We start from the raw sequence: 18130 nt of genomic DNA, 5'->3' as shown, positions 1-18130 counted from the left end.
CTCCCCTGACCAGCTCTCTGTTATCTGTGTCGACTATGGACCCTCGGCCTCCTCGTCCAGTGACCTCTCGTGCCCCCCCTCCTGTCCTCTAATCTTGTTTGTCACAAGTAAATGAGCTGCCCTGGCGAGGTGTGTTAGCCACTAATGCATTTATTGCTTGATAAGAACAGGGGGGGGGGGGGGGGTCAAACCTAATGCGGTCATAAAGCGCAAAGAATTAATAAATAAAAAAAGAACAACGTAATTAACCTTTTACTAGTGTGTGTGTGTGTGTGTGTTTGTGTGTGTACAATAGGTGGAGCTGCTCGATGCGTTACGTGTTGTGCATTAATGGTGAGTGTGGGGTGGGACAATCGCTATTGATAACGCTGCTGCTATCAATTAATCGTTAATCTTGTTCTGCCAGATTAGCGCGTCATCCAATAGACTCCAGACTGACTGGAGACAATAAATACATATAGTCAATAAAAGAGCAAAGGAGAACAAGGACACGCACACATGCACACACACACACACACAACATGGCAACATCACAAACCCAATGTCGGTTACAGCTTTACACTCTCTTGTCTTATCTGGATGTACTCAATTAATAGAGAGAAAGAAAGAAAAAAGAAAAAAGAAGGCAGCTTTCTAGGACCGATGTCTTCTTCTTCTTCTTCTTTTTCTTCTTCTTCTTCTTCCTTTTCTTCTTCTTCTTCTTCTTCTTCTTCTTCTTCTTCTTCTCCTTCTTCTGCTGCTGAGCTATTTCCTCAATTGGCAAAAACACACCTACACACCTACACACACACACACACACTCTAATGGGTAATAGATAAAGGACTAATGCCTGGGCTGAGAAATAAAGATAGATGGATAGTGAGGGAAGGAGGGAAGAGAAGGAGAGAGGGAAGAAAGAGAGGAGTGAGTTATGAAGCGGTACCCAGGGGGTTAATTTCTCACAGGCAGTTTTCATACGCCACACACACACACACACACAGAGGAAGAGTAAAGGTGACGTCTGGCCGCGCCAAGTCGGTAGCATGCTAGTTAAAAGTGAATACGTTTATGGCCCTCATACATCAAGGAGCAGTTTGTTTAGCCAGGGTACAGTAGCATGGGCCGGGCCACACGGCGGTGATGAATGGGACACTGCAGGAGGACCAGTGTGTGTGTGTGTGTGTGTGTGAGAGGGAGAAAGAGACATCAAAGCCTGTTTTTTAGCTTTCAGATTATTGGCAATTCCAGTATTTGATCTGAGTGATTCTTTTTTAAATTTTTTTATTTGAAGAATCTCTTTTTGAAGCCGTACATATCGCAAACGCCCCTCTCCCGCCATGTCCCCGCTGTGGAAAGGATGCTCCTCTGCAGTATTGACAAACAGCTCATACGGGTGGCACTGATATTTTAAATTGAACTTTTCTTCTCCTCTTTTTTTTGTTGTTGCTTCGATTGGAGGTCAATTTATTCCAAAGCAGAACTGCATGGAGCAATTCAAGATAACACTTTCTTTCAATGTTTTGGTTGTGGCCTGTGAAGAGGCACAGTCTCTTATCATAAAACAATCATCACCTTTTGTCCTGTTTTATTTGTTTTATTATATTTATGATTTAGTGTTTGCACCCGCTGTATTAAAGAGACAGTGACACGCAAAAGAAATGCCAAAGCAGAATGTACAACATCATTTTTTTTTTTAAGTCCACTTCAATGTATTGAAGACCCAAATGTATACGTTTTGCCCCACCATATTTATTTTGTTAGTTAAAAGTAAAGATTTAAAATTCAAAACCTCACCTCCTCACCCCTCACCCCCTCACCTCCTCATCCCCTCACCCCGTCCTGGTCCCAGTCTCTGCCCTGCACCGGTCCAGCTGTGGATCTGGACTGTACCACAGTGCTAAAAAACAATAGTGTGTGTGTGTGTGTGTGTGTGTGTGTGTGTGTGTGTTTGTGTATGTGTGTTTGTGTGTGTGTTGCAAGGCTGTGAACAATAGCCTCATTATCACGTGCCCACAATGCAAACAGCGGATTCTACTGTTCTCCGCTCGCATCGCTCGGTCCTCAGCGAGACAGTCAGACAGACAGGTGTGTGTGTGTGTGTGTGTGGGGGGGGGGGGGGGGGGGTAGAAACCGGAGACAGTCAGCGCACCACGCAGCCGTCTCCGTCATTTCTCCACCATCAATAACTCACTTTCCTTCCTCTCCTTGGAGAAGGGAAAACAATAAGATGTAACAATTGGCAAACGGCAGCGGCAGGCGGAGCATCGCAAATGAAATGTAACGTTGTTACAGTTTGGAAATAATGAATTATGAGGATAAGCGGGGATCTGTAAAAATCGCTGTAGCGATTTACCGGGGTTTCATTTTTCAACTGTATTGAATTATGGGGAATTGGCCTCAGTCAACTGCAAAACACAGAGCGGGGGGGGGGGGGGGGATGATTCACCGTTTCTCTCTGTCTGTGAGTGTGTGTGTGTGTGTGTGTGTGTGTGTGTGTGTGTGTGTGTGTGTGTGTGTGTGTGTGTGTGTGTGTGTGTGTGTGTGTGTGTGTGTGTGTTGTTGTGTGCAACCCTGTGACTGTTTATTTATCCGTCCGAGTTTATGTGCACGGCTGCTTGCACATGCAGTGTTAATGTGTGTGCGTGTGTGTGTGTGTGTGTGTTTATGTACGTCTCAATGCCAAGTGTCTGGACATGTGTGTGTGTGTGTGTGTGTGTGTGTGTGTGTGTGTGTGTGTGTGTGTGTGTGTGTGTGTGTGTGTGTGTGTGTGTGTGTGTGTGTGTGTGCTCCTCCCTGTAGACCTGTTGAGGGCTTTCTCTCGCTCACCCCGCCGCACATGTGATAAATGTCCCTTATCGCCTCTGTCATTGTAATGGCCCCACAACAGGCCCAGAGAGAGAGAGAGATGGGGGGGGGGGGGCAAGGAGGCAAGGAAGATGGAAAGAGGGATGATGGAGGGGAGGGTGGGGGTGTCGTGGCAATGTGGTGTTGAGAAAGTCACAGTGAGAGTAAAAAAACAAATGTAAAAAAAAAGAGAGAGAAGAGAGGGGGGGGAGGGAGGGAGGGGAGGGGATGGAGAGCTGGAGTTATCAGCCGGTGTAGCAGGGGAAGAATACGCATCAAGCTGCCAATCACCCGGCCTGAAAATTGCTCTGATATTTGAGTCCCCAGACGGTGTGTGTGTGTGTGTCCAGAGAGAGAGAGAGAGAGAGAGAGAGAGAGAGTAGCCCAAGACCCTTTCGTCTCGGTGCCATTACTGCCCCCCCCCCCCCTCTCCCTCTGCTGTCCTTCCACCTGTCCCCTTCACCCCAAGCATCTCATCTCTCGTCTTCTTGTTTTTTTCTAAACTTCAACTCAAAACAACATCTCTCTCTTTCTCTCTCTCTTTCTCTCTCTCTCTCTTCTCTATCAATAAAACCTGTACTCAACAAAGTCGTCGTCAGTGGCACCGGCTATTGGGGAAATAGCAGAGGGGAAAGGAGGAGAGTTAACGGACAGGTGGGGGAAAAGGAAGGAGAGAAAGTGAGAGAAGAAAAAAAGAAGAGAGAGGAGAGGAGAGGGGTTAATATGTGAGCAGAAACCATTTCAGCCTCTTTAATTTTTTATTGATCCGAGCTGCAGTCTTATCCCCTCAACCCTGTGTGTGTGTGTGTGTGTGTGTGTGTGTGTGTGTGTGTGTGTGTGTGTGTGTGTGTGTGTGTGTGTGTGTGTGTGTGTGTGTGTGTGTGTGTGTGTGTGTGTGTGTGTGTGTGTGTGTGTGTGTGTCCTGTGAAATCCATGTATCTCCACAAAACAACTTTTCTCGAGTTAAGAGACACCAGCCTCGTCTTGTCGGGGCGTGTAAGCCATCTCATCTCATCTCATCTCATCTCATCTGAACGATTACATATTCTGAGATACGTGGTTTTCCAGGAGAATACAACAACAGAGAGAGAGAGAGAGGAAGGGAGAGAGAGAGAGAGAGAGATGCAAAAATAAATGCAAGATATAAATGTTTCTTAAGATCTGGAACGATACATTTTTACTCAAATGTTTCTTCTCTTCATCTTGTGTTATTCTCTATGAGACATTAGTGGATCAAAATAGAAACTCTGACGAGTACAGCCTGTTCTAGGGGGTAGGTGTGGATCACAAATTAAATATGAGCCACACTTTCAGCTCCAATGTGTACTCGCTTTTTAAATTGTCACAGAGATTTAGTATCTCTTTCTTTTTTTGTTTAAAGCTAAAGGTGCACACTGAAAGATGATGGGCCTGCAGACGAGAGCAAAGTGTGAGGAAACATCGCCCTCTACTGGACGATGTGATATCGCCAGGCGGAGGGGGCAACGGGTGGGGGAGGGGGAGGGGCGGACGGGAAATGAGAAGGGAGGGATGGAGGGAAGACATGATAGGCCTGGAGAGCAGAGAGATAGCAGATTGATAAACATCACAATGATGTCCAATTGTGGCTGCGTGATGCAATCGCACGCACACACGCACACACACACACACACACACACACTCATAGACAATATAGCCCCAGGTGCAACACCCCACTCCAGCAGATACACATCTTTTATCTGCTATCGAGTCTCCGCTCCTACATAATTTTTTTCCTCAAATACATGTTCTTGTTTCCCCTCATTTCTGACTCGTGTTATTGGAGAGAGAGAGATGGAGAGAGAGAGAGGCACAATGTTACTTGGGGAAAAGATCATCCAGGTATTCTAAGGCTAAACCAAAACAATAAGACGACTCTTATTGAGAGAGAACTTCTCATTTTCGGGGTTTTCTTTTTTTCTCTCCAACCGACAGAAATTCACCAATAAACCCTCAACTTAACCATTTTATTTGTCGCTGCAAATAATTCCACATACTCCTGCGTTTTTTTCCCTTCTTTCTCGGCTGCCATCAAACTCGCCATCTGAGTCGCGCCGACAGAGATTACCGAGACGCCGGAGGTTTTTTTTCTTCGTTTTGTTGCTTTGCGTCCGTTTGATTTCTATTCCGGTGACACCCCCCGGTGAGCCGGGGTAATATAGCAGACAGCTCGACAGACAGCCAGAGAGATGGAAGGCCAGACGGCTCCCCTTGTATGAAGGATTATCCCCTATCCTCTGTTTGTGACAAGAGCTGATAAGGGCCTGAGAGGAGAGGCTGAGAGGGCTGCCGACACACACACACACACACACATATGCGCATATAATCCACAGCGAGAGAGATATCAATCCATCATTTAGAGCCGGGGATTCGGCGAGAGGAAATGGGTTCTTCTCAAGCGCTGACAACCCGACACACACACACACACACACACACACACACTGGAACGCAAACACTCACCTACAATAGCGTCTGCTGTACAAAGGGCTCACGGGGCCTCGTGTGAATGAACGTTTCAATTCCGTCCATTTATCTGATTTACATCGGGCCATTGTTGGCGCAGCCGTCGCTAATAGAAATCCGCGAATCCGAACGTCTTCACGTACACAATCGCCTTTTTTTTCTTTTGAAGGGAACGCCAACCAGAAAATCTCATAACGGATGTGAAGAAGAAAGGATGGCGGACGATCTGTGTTGAGGAGATGAAATAATCATGTTTCGTTCCACAGAGTTGAACAATCCTAATTTATTTCCAAGGTCCTGCTTCTTTTTTTCTTTTTTTTCTTTTTTTATAAGAATCCGGGCGGTTCTGAGGGCGACGCGGTCGATGTTTAGGTCGGGCGTTCTGCAGCGAGGCTGCTGGTTTTATGTTTTTAGAGAGATGATGAAAACGTCCCGAGAAAGGTTCGGAGAGGCCGCGTGAAAAACGCCACTCGAGCGGAAGAAGAAGAAGAAGCAGCAGCAGCAAGGGCCCTCTCTGCCTCCCACGTGCGTGTGCATAAATGCAGCGTGCTTAAACCCGACCCCGACCCGCCATTTGAAAGGAACGTTAAAACAAAAAAATAAAAAAAATCCCGTGTTAACACGGATCTGATTCAGAAAGCCTCGCCGCTGATGGGAAACCGCGTGGGCTGGTGGCAGGGAGGAGAGAGGGGGGGGGGGGAAAGGGGGGGTATCAAACCCCGGTGGCGGTTGCATGCGCGTGTATCATTTCATCTTTTCGCCCTCTGTTCGGTTCCCACCGCAACCTTGAACACATGCACGGACATCCGGAGCGTGTCAGGCGAAATGCGGCGAGTTGTGTGCTATTGATTGGCGGTCGAAAAAAACGACAGGTCAGAGGGGTTAACGCGTGTGAGAGGAAACCTTATTGCAAGGTGTGTGTGTGGGGGGGGGGGGGGCTGCAGTGGGAAGTGGTTAAGGAGGTGCCCTAGGGCCTACATGGGGGGGGGGGGGATCTGAGATGATATAATACACTTGCTTGCGGTCTCGCAATGTCTGTGGAGAGATTTCTGGAGACGTTGAGCAACGGAAAGACTGGAGAGGGAAAGTGTGACATCACACATCCACACGGACGGAGGCTTCAACTGCCGGTGCGGGCGACACGGCCACATCTGGCCAGACGTGGAGGTGACAGATGTAAAGTGGGGAGAGTGGCCTCCCTGTCCTAGATTCTGGAGACTGCAGGAAGAAAGAAAAGAAGAAAAAAACGGGGAGAATTCAACAATTGGGTGGACGTAATCCAGTGGAGAGGGGGGGCAGTGGCTTTGCTACAGCGCCAGGTTAGGTGGCAGGGCCATTTGGCGAAGGCGCCGGTGCTAGACTTGATGGATGAGACAAAGCGCGGGCTCTTTCCTCTTGTAACTTTCAAATCATTAAGCCTTTTACACGGCCATGCAGATTTATATAGCCACCTCGGACAATCTGCTGCTCGCTCGTGTCTCTCAATCAGCGGGGGGGGGGGGGGGGCAATGCGGGTGATGTCATAACTTCATCCAGCGTGGTCCACGTCTCTCAATAGTTCTGTTGTGTCTATTTATATTCATTATGAAAACGCCAGGATATGATGATATGTTATTTAGTTTATTTTTGATTATTTTTCCGTATGGGGGGGACAGCTTGGTTTTGATAGAGGTTTCATATCAAAAGTTATTTGGGCTAATCCAGAAAATGATGGTAAAAAAACTAATTTTTCACATATTTTTAAACAAGTTTTGTCAAGAAAATGAGATTAATCTTTAACGTTTAAAGTATATAGTTCGTGACACTGTCCATCTACTATTAATATTTATATTGAAGATTTTGAAAGTAGCCCCAACCAGTGAATGGTGATGTCACCGCTACATCAAAATGTCTTCAGTTGTAGCCAGAGAGACCTTAGCTAACGTGTTTTCAGTTTAGCTCTCTTTCTCTCTCTGATGGACGTTTCCTCTGTAACAAAGCACAGCGGTTGAAGACAGCTTTATTTTTAGCTCTCTTTTGTGGAATTTATTTCTTCACATAAAAGAATTACATTTCTGCCCTTAACTCATTTTTGACCAAATATCTAATTACTGTTAGCGATCCCGTTAGCTTTGTCGAGCAGCGCTCTTCTTAAAGGATGTGATGGTTTATATTCCCTTTCATGAAGTTTTTCTTTTCTTCAAAACCCCCCAAAAGGATCTGGTGTGGTTTAGGGTCAGGAAACGAACCAAAGAAAATAGATATAAAGGACAATTTCAAATATTCAGTCCAGCGCTCATTCCCACCTTCTTAATGACGCAATGTAGAATTTCTCTTTTTGCGTATAGGACCTTTTAAGATGTGCATACATTTCAAATACCGTCCCCGATGATCCTGTAATAAAAAAGAAAAGGGACGTGCAGGTGTACGCGGTAATGGTTAGGCGGTAATGGTTAGGCGGTAATCCGGCTCGCGGAGAGGACGGCGCTGACATTGATGTAAGATTTTAATCTGCCGCTCCTCTTCGCCGGGCACGCTTTGCAATAACGAGTCTACGGCGAGAGGGCACAGCCGGGAGAGCCGCGGCGAGGTTATGAGTTTCCATCGAGGGAAACCCAGTTAGCTGAGACAAACTTTGACACAGTGACATAACATAATTGTACAGCGTCCCAGTTCCTTCCCTCGAGTGTTTAACTCAGGTAAGAAAGGCCAATCGTGTTCATGACGAACCAGGAGGTGTTCCAGCGACGCGCTCCGAATGCTATCGACACCAGCTTGTGTGCCGATACCTCCATGTGCACACGCCTCCATCCGTCCATCCATCCCTCTCGTTTCGCCTCCGCAGGCCTCCTCCTCCTCCTCCTCCTCCACCTCCTCCGCTGTTAGGATTCAATTAACACAGTGCAGGCAGCCATGGCACCCTCATTAAAGCTAATTAGTTAAAACATCAGCCAATCTAGCGTTAATTGGCTTTGGTAATTAATTCAGCCCGCTAGACCATATGAAAGCAGCGGGGAGGGGGGGGGGGTAATGAGAGGGAGTAGAGAGAGACGACGGAGGAGGAGAGGAGAGGAAGGATAAAAGGAGGGACAGAATGAAGGAAGGAAGGAGGGGGATGAAGAGAGATAACTAATGGAGAGGCGCTGTGAAGGGCAGCCTCCTCGTCTTCTTTGAGCGTCCGGCCGACCTTTGTCTCTTTGTAGCGCCGGTCGGTCCGGTCGGATGAAAAGGTCAAACGAATAAAGAGGGGCAAGAAGAAGCAGCGACGTTTCCATTTGAGTCGAGTTTCGGCGTCCGACGCGAAGCCGGAGAACGCTCGTGTTCGAGTCACGGGCGACGGCGTCGATTGGCCCCCACCGAGGAGGCCCCTGGTCCCCGTCGTGAGCACCGACAGGCCTCCCCCCCCCCCCCCAGCCGTCAGGTATCGCTGCTCCTCCTGGACAGCTGAGGGAGGAGAAATGGAACAGAGGCAGTCAGCGAAAGAGAGGAGAAGAGAGGAAGAGAGGAGAAGAGAGGAGAAGAGAAGAGAAGAGAGGAAGAGAGGAGAAGAGAGGAGAAGAGAGGAGAAGAGAGGAGAAGAGAGGAAGAGAGGAGAAGAGAGGAAGAGAGGAGAAGAGAGGAAGAGAGGAGATGAGAGGAAGAGAGGAGAAGAGAGGAAGGGAGGAGATAAGAGGAAGAGAGGAAGAGAGGAGAAGAGAGGAAGAGAGGAGAGGAGAAGAGAGGTCAGCGAAGCAGCACAAAACGTCTCTTTCTTCCTTCGTGTCTTTTTCTTTCTTTCTTTTCTTTCACGACAACAGAAACGGAGAAACAGTGGAAGTCAATGCAAAGTCAGAAGGCGCTTTACAATCAGCAAGTGCAATCACGAAGTAATTAAAAGTTCAATTTGTCTGCCTTTAATGTCAAATGTGCTCAACCCAAAGTCATTAAATATGAATGATTCATTATGATGATTCATTATTCATTACCGGATATATTTAAAGTGTGGGTTGTGGGAGCATAACTATATTCATTTTGTTTTACCACAATACATCATTATTTGTTAAACCTATAAGAAATCTGTATAAGTTATTATTATTCATTTTGTTTATCACTGGATACACCAGCTAGAATGACCATGTGTGCATTTCTGGATTCCATATAAATAAATCACACAATTTAATTCATATTACGGAAACATAAACTCATAAAGCAGCTTTTAAGAATTTATACTTTAATCTACATGGAATACATTTGGTTTCCTTCCTGCAGAAGATGGGCAGGAAACTATGCCTTGTCGCGAGTGTGTGTGTGTGTGTGTGTGTGTGTGTGTGTGTGTGTGTGTGTGTGTGTGTGTGTGTGTGTGTGTGTGTGTGTGTGTGTGTGTGTGTGTGTGATACCAGTATAGTGGCTAGTTGTGCCTCTGCTCTGTGGGTCAGTGCTTGGTTAATGCTCCATTAATTTACTTCCTTATCCTTCGCCACTGTCTTTCTCACACACACACACACACACACACACAATGACAAGGTGATTGATTGGATAAACAGCTGTCAGTAGTTGGAGGTAACCTCACCAGCATCACGCTGCTGTCTTTCAGACGGACACGCGCTGGTCCCAGGAGTAAAAACCACACATGCTGACGCACGCACACACACACACACACTCATCAGATGACCATTTATCAGCGTAGGTTCAAAACCAGGGTGATTTATCACTCCCCCGTGTCATGGCGTTTCCCTTTTGTTTCCCCCGAATCCTTCAGATTTCTCACATATTTTGTTCTTTTTTTTCTTTTCTTGTGTGTGTGTGTGTGTGTTTCTATTCATTTATTTATCTATCTTTGCCTTCTTCAAGGCCTAAACATTCCCCCGGTCACAGAGTGAAACGGTGTTCTACACAACAGTAACAGCCGCAGTGTTCCCGTGTTGTCCGTGTAAAATAAATGCATCTTCAGATTTACATTTCATTCTTTTCTCTTGTGTTCACGCACAGAAATAGTCCCAAGACTTAAACAGACAACAAGCATGCTGCCACACACACACACACACACACACACACACACACACCTTTCCCCTCTCAATCCCTCTATCCGGCCCTGTCCTCATCCCTCCTCTCTCCGCCGCCGACATTTCATTTGCTTTTCTAAAAGTGACAACCCCAGGGAGCGCGGGGGAGGGAGGGGAGGGGAGGGGGAGGGGAGGGGAGAGAGGGGGGAGGGACGGCGAAAAGAGCCCGGTGATGAGTTTTGAGCGGGGCGTGGAGGAGTGCTATTTGTGATTCTGTACCGGCCACCAGGTCCATATTCAGAGTTTATATCTGAATTCTCAGAATTTATATCAAGTTTGGTTCTTAAAACCGATAAAGTTATTATTGTTGGAGATTTTAATATCCATGTGGATGTTGATAATGATTGTAGTGCTTGTATTAACATTCATCTCCTTGTATCGATTGAGCTTCACTCAGAGAAATTTGAAAACCCTCAGCATACCTTGTGATCTTGTTCTTATGGGCGTTGACATTGAGCATTTGAGCGTCTTCCACAGATCCTCTTCTGTCAGACCACAACCTCATAACTTGAGAGGAAGAGGAGATGAGAGGAAGAGAGGAGAAGAGAGGAAGGGAGGAGATAAGAGGAAGAGAGGAAGAGAGAGAGAGGAGAGGAGAGGTCAGAAGCAGCACAAAACGTCTCTTTCTTCCTTCGTGTCTTCTTCTTTCTTTTCTTTCACGACAACAGAAACGGAGAAACAGTGGAAGTCAATGCAAAGTCAGAAGGCGCTACAATCAGCAAGTGCAATCACGAAGTAATTAAAAGTTCAATTTGTCTGCCTTTAATGTCAAATGTGCTCAACCCAAAGTCATTAAATATGAATGATTCATTATGATGATTCATTATTCATTACCGGATATATTTAAAGTGTGGGTTGTGGGAGCATAACTATATTCATTTTGTTTTACCACAATACATCATTATTTGTTAAACCTATAAGAAATCTGTATGTTATTATTATTCATTTTGTTTATCACTGGATACACCAGCTAGAATGACCATGTGTGCATTTCTGGATTCCATATAAATAAATCACACAATTTAATTCATATTACGGAAACATAAACTCATAAAGCAGCTTTTAAGAATTTATACTTTAATCTACATGGAATACATTTGGTTCCTTCCTGCAGAAGATGGGGAAACTATGCCTTGTCGCGAGTGTGTGTGTGTGTGTGTGTGTGTGTGTGTGTGTGTGTGTGTGTGTGTGTGTGTGTGTGTGTGTGTGTGTGTGTGTGATACCAGTATAGTGCTAGTTGTGCCTGCTCTGTGGGTCAGTGCTTGGTTAATGCTCCATTAATTTACTTCCTTATCCTTCGCCACTGTCTTTCTCACACACACTCCCCCACACACACACACAATGACAAGGTGATTGATTGGATAAACAGCTGTCAGTAGTTGGAGGTAACCTCAGCAGCATCACGCTGTTGTCTTTCAGACGGACACGCGCTGGTCCCAGGAGTAAAAACCACACATGCTGACGCACGCACACACACACACACACTCATCAGATGACCATTTATCAGCGTAGGTTCAAAACCAGGGTGATTTATCACTCCCCCGTGTCATGGCGTTTCCCTTTTGTTTCCCCCGAATCCTTCAGATTTCTCACATATTTTGTTCTTTTTTTTCTTTTCTTGTGTGTGTGTGTGTGTGTGTTTCTATTCATTTATTTATCTATCTTTGCCTTCTTCAAGGCCTAAACATTCCCCCGGTCACAGAGTGAAACGGTGTTCTACACAACAGTAACAGCCGCAGTGTTCCCGTGTTGTCCGTGTAAAATAAATGCATCTTCAGATTTACATTTCATTCTTTTCTCTTGTGTTCACGCACAGAAATAGTCCCAAGACTTAAACAGACAACAAGCTGCCACACACACACACACACACACACACACACACACCTTTCCCCTCTCAATCCCTCTATCCGGCCCTGTCCTCATCCCTCCTCTCTCCGCCGCCGACATTTCATTTGCTTTTCTAAAAGTGACAACCCCAGGGAGCGCGGGGGAGGGAGGGAGGGAGGGAGGGAGGGAGGAGAGAGGGGGAGGGCGAAAGAGCAGTGATGAGTTTTGAGCGGGGCGTGGAGGAGTGCTATTTAAAAGTGCCATGCATCATTGTCAGGGAGTGAGAACGCGCAAACACACACACACACACACACACATGCCTGCAGTCAGACAGACACAGGAAACACACACATACATATACATACACACACACACACACACACACACACATAGAAGCGAATACGCTGCCCGGGTGGCAAACTGAAGTTGACCCCCGTTCCATTTCATCAAATGTCCTCTGAATGAGCCGCACAGCCTCATCTATTTTGCACACACACACATGCACAAACCCAGACACACACACACACACTCACACACACACACATACACACAGAGCTAGTGATCAGCCTAGTGTCTAGCCTGCTTAAATCACAGCTCACTTAGGAGAAAAACATATCACCTCACTGGGACACACGCACACACACACACACACACACACACACACACACACATACCTTGGCTGGTCCCATTTGTGTTAATGCAGCCCCCTGGTTTGGGGCTTTAGGGCTCATATTTGCCATTATGGAGATGATGGCTTTACGGGGGCCTCTCACCTCACTGTGCGTTGGTTGGGGGGAGAGAGGAGAGAGTGGAAATGAAGGCTGACACCTCGGTGGGATTTATTTGATTGTGGATGCGAGGCGGTGTCATCCTGGAGAGGGGGAGAATAAAGGGGGGATGAGACAGGGAGGAGGAGGAGGAGGAGGCCCGTAGCCTTCGGGCTAAGTGAAAAGAAGGAGACGCGATGGCAGGGTGAAGGCAAGGAAAGAAATAAAGGAAAGGAATAGGAAAGAGGAAGAGTCTGCGGTGGTCGGGTGGAGGGAAGGGAGGGCGGGGGGGGGGGGGCAGGAGCCCTCTTTCCCTTTTCCGTGAATCAAATCAAATTCCCCTTATCGCACATTATTTGAAGAGGTTATCGGGCGCGGTAATGCGGTTACACGCCGGGCCGCGGCTGAGAGATTTCCTTGTTTACCGATGTTGGCGGGTGTTATAGCTAACCGGCCAGACGAGTGGCGAGGAGGAGGAGGAGGAGGAGGAGGAGGAGGAGGAGGAAGGGCATAAACACTTGATGCATGTCAGAAAACTCATTTAGGGAAACAACATGGAGGGGGATTGGAAGTGTGTGTGTGTGTGTGTGTGTGTGTGTGTGTGCGTGTGTGTGTGTGCGTGTGTGCGTGCGTGCGGGTGTGTGTGCACTGTACATGTGCCAACTCATAAATCTGTCCCTCCTCTTTTCTGACTCTTGCTGACCACGTGACACGCTCCGGGTGCATCAGCTGATTGTGTGCACCATTTACAAGGGAATTCGAAATGGACTTAAAAAATGGCGAAAGGATAGAAATAATTTATTTTCCTTCAATGTTACGTACAACTTTTTAGTTGAAAGCAAACGGCTCCTGTGGTTACCGGTACACGGAAGTGTTTTCTGGGGATTTTCGGGGTTCCAGGAAAAGTCCCGAGAGGCGAGATAAAAGCAAAGGGGGATGACTCGCAACGCAGGTCATTAACTGGGATTTTGGACCTGCAGTGTTGTGAGGACATGGTTTTGCCTCTTAGCCCATTGAGCCATGAGGACACCCCAAATGGGTTTTTATCTGCGGCCCCATTGAGAGCCCGCTATCGAGCTGACAATCCCCGGCCTCTCTGGAGGTGGCCTTTTACCTCGGCCCATTGTAGTCTGTGACTGGGAGCCGGCGCTATCTCGCATCTATTGATTCCCACTTCATCTGGACCGAGGCGACGCAGGGGGGAGAGACAGACAGACGGACAGAGGGAGAGAGAAGGTGTGTGTGTGGGGGGGGAATAGATAAAGTTTGGAAAAAAAGGACGTTTCAAGTGTTAAAAGGGAGTCAACTTGCATCACGATGACTGACAGTTGACACAATTTCCTCAGGTATTGGCTAAAAAGCAACTGAAAGCTAAACTATATATACATATATATATATATATATGTACAAAATAAACAATAATGTATTTATTCATAAAATAAAAAAATCCTAAACTATGTGTATATATATATATACATACATAGTTTAGGATTTTTTTATTTTATAAATAAATAAATTATTTTTTATTGTATTATTTTATAGATAATAGATAGATAGATGATCGATATCTATAGTATAGATAGATAGATAGATAGAAAGACAGGATGGGAGGAAATATGTGTTGAAGTAGAAAAAGGGACAGAACAAGGATGTGAGAGAAGAAGAAAAAGGACACGAGGGCCAAACCACGGAGAAAGTAAGGTTGGAAAGGAAGGAAAGGAAGCATGAAAGGCAAAAGCGAATCAATGCAAAGAAAATCCCTGATGTAAAAAACATAAACAACATTTAGGACAAGAAACAAGGCATAAAATATAAAGATATAACAAAAGAAAAGAAAGAAGGAAGGAAAAGCACAAGGCCCGCACCACGAAGACATAGTAAAGGTTGGAAAGGAAGGGAAGGAAGATGAGTACCAGGATGAAAGCAAGGGCACGAGTGAAACAAGGAGGGGCGGGTCCTCTTTGCTCTCCACTCTTCCGTATGATGTAGCTCCCTCCGCCTCACCATCTGCTGTCTATAATTACCTGTCTACCTGTGTGTGTGTGTGGGGGGGGGTTCTTTTTTAATTATTATGATGGAGCTATAAGCTATTTTTTGGGGGGGATAATGAGATCCAGTCATGCTGTATTCACAGAGCACATTGAACGCCTCACTCTTGACCGGCTCATAAACTTTCCTTTAGTTGTCAGCTTGATCTGATGATAAGTTGTCAGAAAACGACTCGTCACTTTAGCTTCTATTTCAATATGAGGGATGTCTGTGACATGAACACACACACAAACACACACACACACACTCGTGACTTGTTGTCACACACTGTTCACGACATCGGAGGCAATAGGATGCAGGGCCTCCCCGGATGGACTCGGTCTCTAAGTGAGTAAATGAATACCGGGTTGGCGTCCCAAAAGTCGGGGGGAGGAGCTTCCTGTAAGACGGGTGATGCGTTTTTTTTAAAAGGGCGCCAGAAGAAGAAGAGGAGGTGGGCTGAACATGGACAGAAGAAGAAGAAAGAGCGGGGGGGGGGGGGGGGGGGAGTTAGCAAGGAACGGAGTGAGTGAGGCAGACGGACGCGCGGGATAGAGAGGGAGATAGAGAAAGGGGGGAAGAAAGTCAGGGAGAAAGAGAAGATGAGACGATCCATCTTTTCACATTAGTCATGGCTGTCGGAGAGAGAGACGCGCACCTCCTCTCCGCTCTCCTCCATCCATCCATCCATCCCTTCATCCCTCCCTCCCTCGTTCTCACTGAAGAATCGCGGCGCTAAAAAGTCCTGTCAGTCCTATTTCCTTGTTATTGTCCAGCCCTCTCCTCTCCTCCCCTCCTCCCTCCCCCCCCTCCTCTCCTCCTCCCCTCCTCCCCCCTCCTGTGACTCCGACACCTTCCCTCTGCTCCCCGAGATTAAACGGGCGCCGTGTTGCGCCGCGGGGTGTGTGTGTGTGTGTGTGCGAGTGTTTAGGCCAAAGCAGGACATGTGGGAGGCTCCTCGATGTGTGTGTGTGTGTGTGTGTGTGTGCTTGTGTGTGTGTGTTGCCCCGGCATTAATCATCTTTAAGGCGCTGACAAGCCATGGTGTGCGACATCACATCACATCAGTTCCCCCCTTCCCCCCCATTTCTCCTCTCCCCTCCTCCTCTCCCCTCCTCCTCCTCCTCCTCCTCCTCCCCCTTGGATGCATCTGTCCGTTCGCCTCTCCCCCGTCACTCACTCCCCTCAGGGCGGGAGGGAGGGCGCAGGTGGGAGAAGAGGAGGGAAACGAGCGGGGTGAGAGTGACACAAAAAAAGGGCGGGAGAACGGTCAGGCGCGAGAATCAAGAAATCTGCGTTGGCGTCTGGTCGTCGGACCGTTTCTTTGTATTTAATCACTTTGAGGCTCAAAGATCCGAGCCACGGTATTTGTTGTGTGTCGAAATCAAAGTTGGTGTTTTCTCATTGTATTATTTTGTTTCGTGCTTTTGCGCCGCGTTCATGTTTTCCGGCGAGCCGAAGGCTAACGAGTTCAGTAAAGTTGCGTAACCTTGTAACACACAAGCAGCGAGGAGCAGCGAGGAGCAGCGAGGAGCAGCGAGGAGCAGCGAGGAGCAGCGAGGAGCAGCGAGGAGCAGCGAGGAGCAGCTTGGTCTTTGAGCCTTTTCTCATCTTGTTTGCATGAATTAAAATCAAAATCAAAACTCGGACGCAGCTCCTCGCCGTTCTCGCGTTGCCACGCCCACGCACCGACGTGTTTCCTTCCCGCGGCGCTGTTTCGTGAATGAGACGAACACACAACTCAAAGGGAAATAAATCGCGTCGCATTGAAATGCAAAGAATAAAAAAGAATACAAAGAAGAAGGTAAACTCACGCTGTGCAAAAGACACTTTTATTTGTAAGTGTTTTTTTACATTAGAAAAGAACAAATCAAGCGCAGGCATACGTTAGTGTGTGTGTGTGTGAGTGTGTGTGTGTCTGTGTGTGTGTGTGTGTGTGTGTGTGTGTGTGTGTGTGTGTGTGTGTGTGTGTGTGTGTGTGTGTGTGTGTGTGTGTGTGTGTGTGTGTGTGTGTGTGTGTGTGTGTGTGTGTGCGTCCATGTCCTCCAGGTGTGTGTTTTGTCCGCGGAATAGAAAGAGCCCCATCAGCTGCAGACAGGGATTGGATCTCTCTTTGTTTGCCGTGGCGGATGGCGACGGCTTCAGCATGACTCAAATTATCTTGTCAAAGCAATAAAGGGGAGAAGGGGGGGGCAGATGAGAGGAGAGGAGAGGGAAAGAAAAGAAGGCGAGCAGCAACATATGAGGGAAAAGAGAAAGTGATGGGGCAACGGAAAAAATAAAGAAAGATGGGGAAAAAGGGGGGAGGGGGGGGGGCGGGGACAATGAAATAATCAGATAGGAGATGAGAGATAGCAGAGAGGAGGAGGAGAGAGAAATGAAATGGATGGATGGTAGGGAGCATAACATTAGAAATGGATGAGGCCGGCGAGAGAGAGAGAGAGAGAGAGAGAGAGAGAGAGAGAGAGTGGGAGGAATAGGTGTGTGGAGAGAAAGAGAGAAAGAGAGGCAGAGATGGAGAGTAATCGATTACCTATTTTTCAAAGTCACTTAACGTGTCCAGCGCTGTGGCTCTGTTAAGTAGCGGAGCTGGAGAATGGGAGGCCGGTATGCAGCCGCACGCTCTGAGGAATGGAGGGGGGGGTTCTGTGTGTGTGTGTGTCCGTGCGAGAGAGAGAGGACGAAGACACACACACACACACCTGGTCCTCCCGTTGCCGTGGTGACAAGCAGTCTAAACGGGATATCCTGGCTGAGGTGGAGCCTATTGTTCCCCGGACTAAGAAAAGCCTGTTTGATTGGCGAAATACAGGAAATCAGGAAGTGTCCTCCGACGTTAACACCGAGACACTTTTCAATAGATGTTTATTTTGAGCCGGCTCGGACGGATCTGAAGGCAAACTTGAGAAAGCCGCACCGCACGCACGGACACACACACACACACACACACACACGGGAACACAAAGGCACAAAGACAACAACATGCAAAAAAAAGAAGGAAAATTGCCAAGTGCGCACTTTCCCCCACACACACAATGAAACACACACAGGTGCCCCCCCCCCCCCCGCCCTGTGCACCGCCGATCAAGGACAATGAAGTGAGGTAGTGTTGGCAGACTCCGCACAGCATTATCTCATCCTCGGCCGACACTTCTTTAAATCTGCTTTGACCTGAGAGGAAAA

General features: G+C 47.3%; 1 protein-coding gene across 1 annotated transcript in view; it reads left to right on the top strand.

Moving 5' to 3' along the window:
* Positions 1 to 18130, top strand: part of rnf220a (ring finger protein 220a) — a 158664-nt gene that overhangs the window by 99189 nt on the left and 41345 nt on the right. The gene's annotated exons all lie outside the window — the stretch shown is intronic.

Source organism: Pseudoliparis swirei, chromosome 8, assembly GCF_029220125.1.
Source record: "Pseudoliparis swirei isolate HS2019 ecotype Mariana Trench chromosome 8, NWPU_hadal_v1, whole genome shotgun sequence".
Classification (NCBI taxonomy): domain Eukaryota; kingdom Metazoa; phylum Chordata; class Actinopteri; order Perciformes; family Liparidae; genus Pseudoliparis; species Pseudoliparis swirei.
The sequence above is the reverse complement of the archived record's forward strand: the minus strand, read 5'-3'. Positions and strand labels throughout refer to the sequence as shown.